Here is an 11,283-nt window from a genome sequence, read left to right on the forward strand (position 1 = left end):
TAAATACTGATCATAAAGTCTGGTGTATCAGATAATAAACTAAGCAGATTTAGAGAAAGAACCTGAAACCATTCCAAGTTCATTTACTAATCTTGTAAAAGTAGCTTCACACAGTGGTTTTGTGAAGATATCTGCTAGTTGTTGATCTGTTGGAACAAAATGCAATTCCACTGTACCTTCATCCACATGTTCCCTTATGAAGTGGTACCTAATGCTGATGTGCTTTGTCATTGAATGTTGAACTGGATTACCTGTCATAGCAATAGCACTTTGATTATCACAGTAAATAGGGATTTTAGAATATGTTAACCCATAATCCAGTAACTGATTCTTCATCCAAAGAATCTGTGCACAACAGCTTCCTGCAGTAATGTACTCCACTTCTGCAGTTGATGTGGAAATTGACTTTTGTTTCTTGCTAAACCAATAAACCAATCTGCCTCCAAGAAATTGGCACCTTCCACTTGTACTTTTCCTGTCAATTTTGCATCCTGCAAAATCTGCATCTGAGTAACCTATTAGTTTAAAGTCTGATTCTCTAGGATACCACAATCCCAGATCAGCTATACCCTTAAGGTACTTGAAACTTGTTTTCAAAGCTGTTAAGTGAGGTTCTCTTGGATCTGCTTGAAATCTTGCACAAAGACAGGTAGCATACATGATATCAGGTCTACTTACAGTTAGATAGAGTAGTGAGCCAATCATACCTCTGTAATCTGTAATATCTACTGATGTACCAGTATCCTTATCCAATTTTGTTGCAGTGGCCATAGGAGTGGATGCACTTGAACAATCTTGCATTCCAAATTTCTTCAACAAATTTCTGGTGTACTTAGATTGACAAATAAAAGTTCCTTCTTCATTCTGCTTGACTTGAAGGCCCAGAAAATAGCTAAGTTCTCCCATCATACTCATTTGATATCTTGACTGCATTAGCTTGGCAAACCTTTTACAAAGTCTGTCATTTGTCGAACCAAAAATGATATCATCAACATATATCTGCACCAAAAGTAAGTCCTTTCCATGGTTGAGATAAAACAATGTTTTGTCAATAGTCCCTCTGTTAAATCCACTTTCTAGAAGAAACTGAGCTAATGTCTCATACCATGCTCTTGGAGCTTGCTTAAGGCCATAAAGTGCTTTATCAAGTCTGTAGACATGATGAGAAAATTTTGAATCTACAAAACCTGGAGGTTGTTCAACATATACTTCTTCTTCTAATTCTCCATTAAGAAAGGCACTTTTTACATTCATTTGAAAGACTGTAAACTTTTTGTGAGCAGCATAAGCCAAAAATATCCTTATGGCTTCCAATCTAGTAATTGGTGCAAATGTTTCATCATAATCAATTCCCTCATGTTGAGAATATCCTTTTGCAACCAGCCTTGCTTTATTCCTTGTAATTAAGCCATCACTGTCAGTTTTGTTTCTGAACACCCACTTTGTACCAATAACAGATCTGTTCTTTGGTCTTGGCACCAGGGTCCAGACTTTATTTCTTTCAAATTCATTAACTCTTCTTGCATTGCTTGCACCCAATCATCATCTTGAAAAGCTTCTTTCACTTTCTTAGGTTCAGTCTGAGAAAGAAAAGAGTGATAGAGACATTCATTTGATGTTGTTGTTCTAGTTCTTATACTTGCTTCAGGATCTCCAATAATCAAGTCAGGTGTATGTGCTTTAGTCCACTTCCTTGCAGATGGAAAATTATCTCTAGAACTGGATGCTCCCCCATTATCCATGCTGTCTCTATCAACATTTTCTGATGTTCCCCCTAAAATTATGCTCTCTGAGTTGGATCCTTCAGAATTTGAGTTTCCAGAATTATTAGAACTTGGCCCATCAGAACTTGATGAATCAGAACTTGAGTTTCCAGAATTATCAGAACTTGTCCCATCAGAACTTGACGGATCAGAACTTGAAGAGCCTGTTCTTGATTCTGATGCTTCTTGAGATGTGGTTGGATCTTCAATATGCTCCCCCTGCACAGGTGCATTTTCCTTTGGCATAGTCACCACAGTTTCAATAACATCGGAGTTTAACCCATCAGAGTTTGCAGTATCAGGATTTAAATTGTCAGGATTTAGACTGTCAGGATTTACAGAATCAGAATTTAAAACTTCATTCTCAAATCTCAGTTGATCATAATTATTGAAATCTTCAAGTCCAGTAATCTTCTTATCATCAAAAGAGACATTGATAGATTCCATGACAACCCTTGTTCTTAAATTGTAGACTCTGAAGCCTTTTGTGGAAAGTGGATATCCAACAAAAATTCCTTCATCAGCTTTTGGATCAAACTTGGATAGTTGTTTAGGATGAGTCTTAAGAACAAAACACTTGCATCCAAATATATGAAAATACTTCATATTTGGCTTTTTTTTCTTCACCATCTCATATGGTGTCTTTTCATGCTTGTTGATAAGTGTTGCATTCTGAGTAAAACAAGCAGTCTGCACAGCTTTAGCCCAAAAATAGGTTAGCAACTTTGCTTCGTCAAGCATAGTTCGTGCAGCTTCAATAAGAGTTCTATTCTTTCTTTCAACAACTCCATTTTGTTGTGGAGTTCCAGGAACAGAGAATTCCTGCTTGATTTCTCGGTCTTTGCAGAACTCTTCCATAATCAAATTCTTGATCTCAGTGCCATTATCACTTCTTATGATTTTCACAGAGTCTTTGACCAATTTATCCAGTTGTTTGACATGATCAATCAAGATAGATGCAGTTTCACTTATTGTGTGCAAGAAATACACCCATGTGTATCTGGTGAACTCATCCACTATGACCATAGCATATTTCTTCTTTGCAATAGACATGACATTCACTGGACCAAATAGATCAACATGTAGTAGGTGATAAGGCTCAAGAATTGAAGATTCAGTCTTGCTCTTGAATGAAGATTTTCTTTGTTTTCCCTTTTGACAGGAATCACAAAGGCCATTAGGAGCAAATACTGATTTTGGAAGTCCTCTCACAAGATCTTTCTTGACTAGTTCATTTATATTATTGAAATTTAAATGAGAGAGTTTCTTGTGCCAATTCCAGCTTTCTTCAATTGATGCTCTACTTAATAGACAGATTGCAGAACCATTAATACTTGTTGAAAGCTTGGCTTCATAAATGTTAACATGCCTGTATCCTTTTAGAAAAACTTTGCATGTAGATTTGCTTACAACTTCATAGTGTTCTTCAAATAAATCCACATGATAACCTCTGCCACAGATTTGACTAACACTCGGCAAATTATGTTTAAGTCCTGAGACTAGAGCTACTTTTTCAATGATGACATTCCCAAGATTGATATTGCCATATCCCAGAGTTTTTCCAATATTTCCATCTCTATAAGAAACACTTGTGCCAGCTTTCTCCACAAAGTCTGATAGCAGGGCTTTATTTTTAGTCATATGTCCTGAACATCCACTGTCCAGAACTAGGATATTTTTCCTATTGCCCTGCAATCACAAAGACCACTAATGATTAGTTTTAAGGACCCAGACTTTCTTGGATCCTTTGGCCTTATTAAGTTTATTAACATTTGCAACGGATTTAGCATTAGAGTTTATGTTAACAGTTTTCTTATTAGAATTTACAATATCAGACTTTGCATCAGAACTTACACTAGAAGGAATAATGCTAACTTTCTTTAAAGAAGGTTTTATTTGATAATAATCATATTACAAACTATGATATTCCTTACAAGTATAAATGGAATGCCATAAACTACCACAATGAAAACAAGGATTTTGTGGCCTATATCTAACAGACTGACTCTTAACTCCTGATTTTGAAGGTAAGGAGTTTATGTTTTTATTCTTCCTGCAAAAAGAAGCCAGATGGTTAGAATTTCCACAGTTATAACATTTCTTTCTAGGAGCATTAGGAACAGGCTTATAATCATTGCTTATATTCACACCTTTCTTTCCATTCCTATTTTTCCTAGGTGGCTTTACCTTGTTTACATTCTTAACTTCTTTCAGCTTATACTTAAGCTGCTTCTTTGTCATTAAGCCTATGTTAACTTCAGTTGGCTTATCCTGTTTTGGTTTGTCAAAAGTTAATTTCTCTTTAACTTCTGATTTATCAATATCAGACTTTACAGCTTCAAACTTAACAGGATTTACCTTTGGCTTTTGTTTAACAACTATAGGCTCAATTTCTACAGTTCCTTTATTATTCTTATCATCTCCATAACCTAAGCCCTCTTTCCAATTTCCACTACTTAACAAATTCTGAGTTGTTCTGCCAGACTTAGTCCAAGTCCTGATAATCTCTCTTTCCTTTTCTAACTCAGTTTTTAGAGATTCATTCATTTTAAGCCCTTTATCTCTAACATAGAAAGCATCATCTCTATCTTTCTGAGTTTGATGGAACATAACTAACTCTTTTTCTAAATAATCATTCCTCTTTTTATAAGCAAAATTTTTAGAAGTTAATCTTTCACATGTTAAAGTTTGATCTCTATAACTAGTGAACATGGTTTTAAGATATCTTCTTAACTCAGTAATATCATCAGTATTAAAAGCATAAGTTGTTTGAGGTACCTTTAACTCAGCAGCTTCGGAACTGCTATCAGCATTTGCCATCAAGGCATAGTTCACCTCACTTTCAGAATCTGAAGTGTTTGTCCAGCTTTTCTTCTTTGTGACAAGAGCCTTGCCTTTGTCTCTTTTTCCTTTCTTGCAATCAGGAGATATATGGCCTTTCTCACCACAGTTGTAGCATTTGACATTTGAGTAATCTCCTCTGTCAGACTTTCCTCCTTTGCCTTCAGATTTTCTGAAACCTTTCTTATCAGAACTTGCACTTTTCCTAGAAAACTTCTTTCCCCTTCTGAATTTTCTGTATGCAATCTTTGTGTTTCCTTTCACCATAAGAGCACACAGCTTCATCATCTCTTCATCAGGGTCCATCTCAGATAGACTTTCAGTTTCTGAATCCTCATCACTATCGGAACTTGATGACTCAGTATCAGACTTTGTGATGAGAGCCTTTCCTTTGCCTTTCTTTGAGACAACCACTTTAGGAGATTCCTCCTCAGCCTTAAGAGCAACTGTCCTTGACTTTCTCCCATGTTTCTTGCTTCTTTGATCCATCTCAAGTTCATGAGTCTTGAGCATACCATAAATTTCATCAAGAGTAGTTTCATCAAGAGCATAGTTGTCTCTTATAGTTGTGGCCTTCAAATCCCAACTTTCAGGAAGAGCTAAAAGGAATTTGAGATTAGTATCTTCAAGATCATATTCCTTATCCACCAGTGACAGATCATTCAAGAGTTTGACAAATCTATCATATAAACCAGTTAATGACTCATCAGGTTTTGAGTCAAAGTGCTCATACTCTTGAGTGAGTATAGTCCTTCTGTTCTTCTTAATTGAATCAGTTCCCTGACATCTTGTCTCCAAGGCATCCCATATCTCCTTTCCAGTCTTACAGTTAATTATCCTGTTTGACATGACATTATTAATGGCACTGTGCAGCAAATGTCTTACCTTTGCATCCTTTGCAATAGATGAGATATCTTCAGCTGTATATTCACTTTTCTCCTTTGGTACAGTCTGTGCTGGCTGATCTGCAACTATAACAGAGAGCTTGGTTGGCTTGTGTGGTCCTTCATTAATTCTGTCAAGGTATTCTGGATCTGTAGCTTCCAGAAATATAGACATCCTCACCTTCCATATGGGATACTCAGAAGGTTTCTGTATGGGAACCCTAATTGTAACACCCCCAAATCCGGGGCCGGGGATCCGGGTTGTCACGAGTTCCATTTCCCTTAATAACACCCAATCTTAATACACAATCAACTACTCTGTACTGTGACCCCACAATAAACACACACACCACAAGTTATAGTCTCAGAGATGAATATCCAAAAATAATCACAAGTCGTTTTATTCCACAATTATATGTCAATACACCTTAAAAAGGTTTCTGAATAAATTTACATTTCTTTGCCATTATTACAATTCATAATTATACATAAGTCTGGTACATCATAAGTTGAAAGCCTAGCCTATTGGTAGTTCCTACCTCAGCTACAGCGACATCAACGCCTATAGGAAACTGCGGAACGTTTCCTAATCGCTTGCGAATTGGGAGCTTGGTCCTGTTCATCTTTTCTATCTATTGTTGTGTGATGAAAGAAGAAAGCAAGGGTGAGTAGCAAGCCCACCAAAATAATTTGTATAATGATTAACAATATATGATCCTTCTCATAGTACTCATGAAAGTCTTGGTCAAAAGAAATGAACCAAGTTTGATATCTTAATGCGATGAAGTCACAAAATATTCAGTATATATACATATATACTTTTCAAAATCTTGGAAGTCCTCTTCCATACATAATATACACAGAGTTCCAGTTTATAACTATATAAAACTATCGTTGCAAGGTGATCTCATATATCTAACCTTGTCTCAACGTTTTTCTGAAAATCTTTGACATACATAAGATAATCATTTACTAGATATAAGTTTAAAAGATGAAGTTACAAGATACTCCAATATACTTATATCTTTTCCAAATACTACTTGAACTACCACCGTTCAAGTTATAATTAGTTTCAAAAGTTCATCACATAGATGAGACTACAAGATAATACTTGAATAGATTAAATCTTTGAAATATTATTGAATGAAATGAAGTTACGAGATACTTCATTAAGTCCCGATATATATATATACACCTATATATATATCTCATACATTTCCTGAAAACCTCTATCATGTAAAGTATGAACAGAGTTGCAATATCCAATGAATTTGGAAAGAAAAGAAATTTTGGCGTAAACCTGATATCTTGCTGATCAGGCAAAGATACCAATAAGTAACCTTTTCTACTAGTAGATGGATGAATTCCCCACCGGTCATCACCCTGGCCTCATTAGGACCTTGTGCTGGACCGCCACCCGGCCTCTTACGCGTTGATGGACTGCCACCCAGCCACTTACACTTTGATAGACCGTACCCCGGCCTGTCGCTTATGCCGACTCAATTAGATGGGCTTACTTCCCGAACGTTGGGTAAGTAATCAATTCATTTGTTTTCTCAAAACAGCAACCACGTTGCGAATATAAAATACACCACAGAGCTGGATCCCCCAGGTTTTGAGCGAGTATTTAAATCCCCTTTGAAAGGAAGATCTTAAATATAAAAATGAGTTTTGGGGTCCACTCTAACTTTAAAAATCATTTTGAAGACTCGAAAACATTTTTAAGAATGTTTGGAGTACTGCTGATTTATTAAAATAAATCAGTCCCGATATATTAGAAATATCTGAATATTATTATTTAAATAATATTCTCATAAAGATAATCCTTATTAAAATATTCGAAGTAGAGGTTTTAAAACTCATACTTGAAATGGATATTAAATAACCAAAGATATACTTATATGAAAGTACTATCTTTATTTGAATAATCGAAAATAAGTTTGATTATCGAAACATTATTCTTTAATAAAATAAAGAATATATTAATAAATAATAAGCGGAGTCATAATACCTCGAATGAATATTATAAATAATATTTATTAAATAAAATAAAGGAGTCATACATCCTCAAATGAATATTCAAATAATATTCAATTAATAAAATAAAAGGAGTCATAAGCCCTCGAATGAATATTCGAAATAATATTCAATAAATAATATAAAGTTATCGAATAACCCTTATTCGATTAATAGTTGTGAAAACTATAACCATATATATATAAATATATATATATATATATATATATATATAAAATCTACTCGGGATCCTCGACTCCCGGTTTTAGAAAATGTTTTCACCTTTGGGTCCCTATACTAAGGGTATACGCAAATTACCGCTATTCTCTAGCATAGGTATTATCAACTGAACCAACAGATATATATGGAAAGAATACGAAACAGGCATGCATATGTACCATATCACATGCTACAATATATCGCAAGAATTTGCTAATAACAAATATGCATTTATCGCAAGATCATGCATATACACATATACATCACAACAACAGTTATAACGGGTAGAAAACTTGCCTGAGCGACTGGGGGTTACGAATGGATCAGGACGAGTCTGGTAACCTATAAACAACAAGTAAGTTGGATTTAAACCAAAGTCACTTGTAAATCTATACATTAACCAACTTAGACTCTAACCCTCGCTTTGCGCTTACTGATTCTCTTAAGTCACTCGAGTACCCTCGGCTCCACCATTTTTAATAATTTAACCATTATGAGTTTTAAGGCGATTCCTTCGCGGGTGTCTTACCAACTGCCTATTACACCTTATATAAATGTTTCATACTTCAATTAGTATTTTAAGGTCTTTAACCTATGTTTCAAAGTAAGGCGAGGGGTAAGGGTTCGTTCGCGAAACATCGTTACTTAAAACGGCCGTTTCTCCTAAACCGTTCATCGGAATTAAACGAACCACATATCAAAACAAAGCTCGTAACATGAAATATCTAAACATGGCAATGGTCAAAACCTAGCAGTGAGTTTAGGGGTTCTGATGTTAAGAACAAAAACATTCTACGGTAAATCGGGCATTGCGACGGCTATGTTAACGCGATTTCCCAAATTTAAACCATTCCAAAACAACCACCAACCAATCCCAATTCACAACCCAATCAAAACTCCATCCATCCTACATCATAACAGCCCCAACAACTCCACATTAACAATTTATACTTATTCCCCACATGAACTAAAAGCTTTACTTAGGTTCCTTAACTAATTATCAAGATTTACAACCCCAAAAATACCACAAAACCAACTAATCTCTACAAACTCAACCAAACTTTAAACAATCAAGCATCATGCTTCACATATACTATATCAATCATATTCATTCCTAATTATTCAAAGCTAAAGCTAGGGTTTGGAGTTTATACCTTCCTTGGAGAGTGGAGAATCAAGAGAATGGCTTGGAATCACCCTTAAAGTCCTTATCCAAGCTTAAACTAAACAAAACTTCAAGAACAAATTTTTTAGTTCTTGAAAAACACTATTCACCATCTTCTTCCATGATTTTTAGGAAGAGATTGTGGATGAATTAGAAGCTCAAACTTATAGGATAGCTATAACTAATCATAAGGGACCTTGGATAATTACCTTGTGATTTAACAATGGTTGGATCTTGATTTTGAATTTTTCTTTCTTGCTTTTTCCTTGAAAGCCGAGAGCAAGATGAAGAAATGAAATATCTTTGTGTTTTGTGAGTTGTTTTCTTGGTTACTAGCTTTTGATTTTGGTAAATTACCTTTTTAACCATGAAATTTGTGTGGTTATTAATCAACCACACCTCCTTCCCTTATGTCATGCTTAGGTCATCCTGTGATGTCATCCTTCCCTCTTTGTCCTCTTTCCATTGGTTGGATGACATCATCCCCTCTAATCTCTTTGATTAACTTCCTAATTGTTTGCCTAATGACCGCTGATCTGTTATACGGTTCGCTTAACTTTCGTTTTCGTTTATCGTTTGAGGGATCATACGCGGGATCTTATTACTTAGGTTCCCTTAACCTTTCTCAATATATTATATTCCTTTTATGATCCTCTCTGATAATCCTTTAATTTAAATCCTTCTTATCTTGTTACCTTATACCCAATTCTTTTCATATCTAGTGGATTTCCGGGAAAAATCAAAGTGTTCGGAATTGGATTCTGACGATCTTTACATACACTTATATACCATATAGAGTACTAATAAAATCTCAGAATATCCATACCAGAACCCCTACATAGTGTGGCATGAAAAGTTTTCTCATTCAGCATAATCTGCAAAATCACCATTTATAAGGGTTTCAAAAATTTCCAAAAATTGGGGTTATTACAGTCTCCCCTCCTTAAAAGGATTCCGTCCCGGAATCAGATAGAAAATGAATAGGGATACTCTCTTAGCATTGCACTTTCTAACTCTCGAGTAAATTTTCCCACATTGTGGTCCCACCACCAAACTCTGCCTAGTTCGATAATCCTTCTCCTAAGCACTTGTTCCTTTTCACTCTATAACCCTTCCTGGTTGCTCCATATAGGTTACGTCGGGTTGCGTGTCTATGTGCTCATATGCCCCTATTTGTCTGGAATCCGAATTACACTTCCTTAACATTGATACGTGAAACACGTTATGACTTGCTACATGTTCTGGGGTAAGGCTAGCTCATATGCTAACCTCCCAATACTTCTTAATATATCCAAGGGTCCAACAATTGGTGGACTTAGCTTTCCTTTCTTTCCGAATCTCATTAACCCCTTCCAAGGGAATACCTATAACAACACTAGGTCCCCTACTTCCCATTCCTTGTCCTTTCGTGTCAAATCAACATACTTCTTATGTCCATCTTGGGCTACTACCAGCCGTCCTCTGATAAAATTTATTAAATCCTTGGTCCTTTGGACCACTGCTGGTCCGAGTATCTTGCGCTCTACAACTTCATCCTAACATAAGGGGGATCGACATTGTCTTCCCTCAAAAATCTCATAAGACAACATCTCGATACCTGACATATGATCTATTGTCGTAAGAAAACTCAATCCGTGTTAAGTGATCATTTCAAATTCTTTCAAGTCTATTGCACAGACTCTCATTATAGCGTTTAGCATTAGAGCTTTTGCTTCTCAATACCCATTCTTTTCCAGTTCGTAATCGCTACAACCTTCCGTTCCTAATATTATACTAGTTATACTTCTGCTCGTTAGCATTCTATAACCTTTTAATAACCACGTCAACCTTAGTATCACGAATGTGTTTCCATTCCGAATACTATAACTTTATTACTCCTTTTTCAGCTGTTTCTATTTCCCAAAGTTTGATCAATCATATAGAAGTAAAGGAATTTGTTGAGAGATCACTATGATCATGAACACTTGTTATATCGCATAGTTAGTACAGAAAGTGGCCAGCCTTTAGTACTTGACAAGCAATTAAACAATAGATGGTATCCTACTAGGCTTCTATCACACAGATAGATAGTCATTCGGCAATACCTCCCCTTCTGGAAGGGTTGTTCTTCTCAGCTTACATGAAATGAAAAGAAGAGAAAAGAACGAACTGAAGAGAATTGTATATATGAAAAAAATATTGTCATAAAATATCTGGCTTGGAATCTACCTCTGAACTATAGAGGTTTATCATAGGAGAACAAAACATATATGTATTTATATCAACATCAAGTATTATAGCATCGTATTTCACATGCTTAAATATTTTTGCTATTCCGTCCATCATCCTATGGACCCATACTCTTCCTCGAGCTTATACACAATCACCTTTGAAACTCCCTCGACATTGAAAATCG

Source organism: Apium graveolens, chromosome 6, assembly GCF_009905375.1.
Source record: "Apium graveolens cultivar Ventura chromosome 6, ASM990537v1, whole genome shotgun sequence".
Classification (NCBI taxonomy): Eukaryota; Viridiplantae; Streptophyta; class Magnoliopsida; order Apiales; family Apiaceae; genus Apium; species Apium graveolens.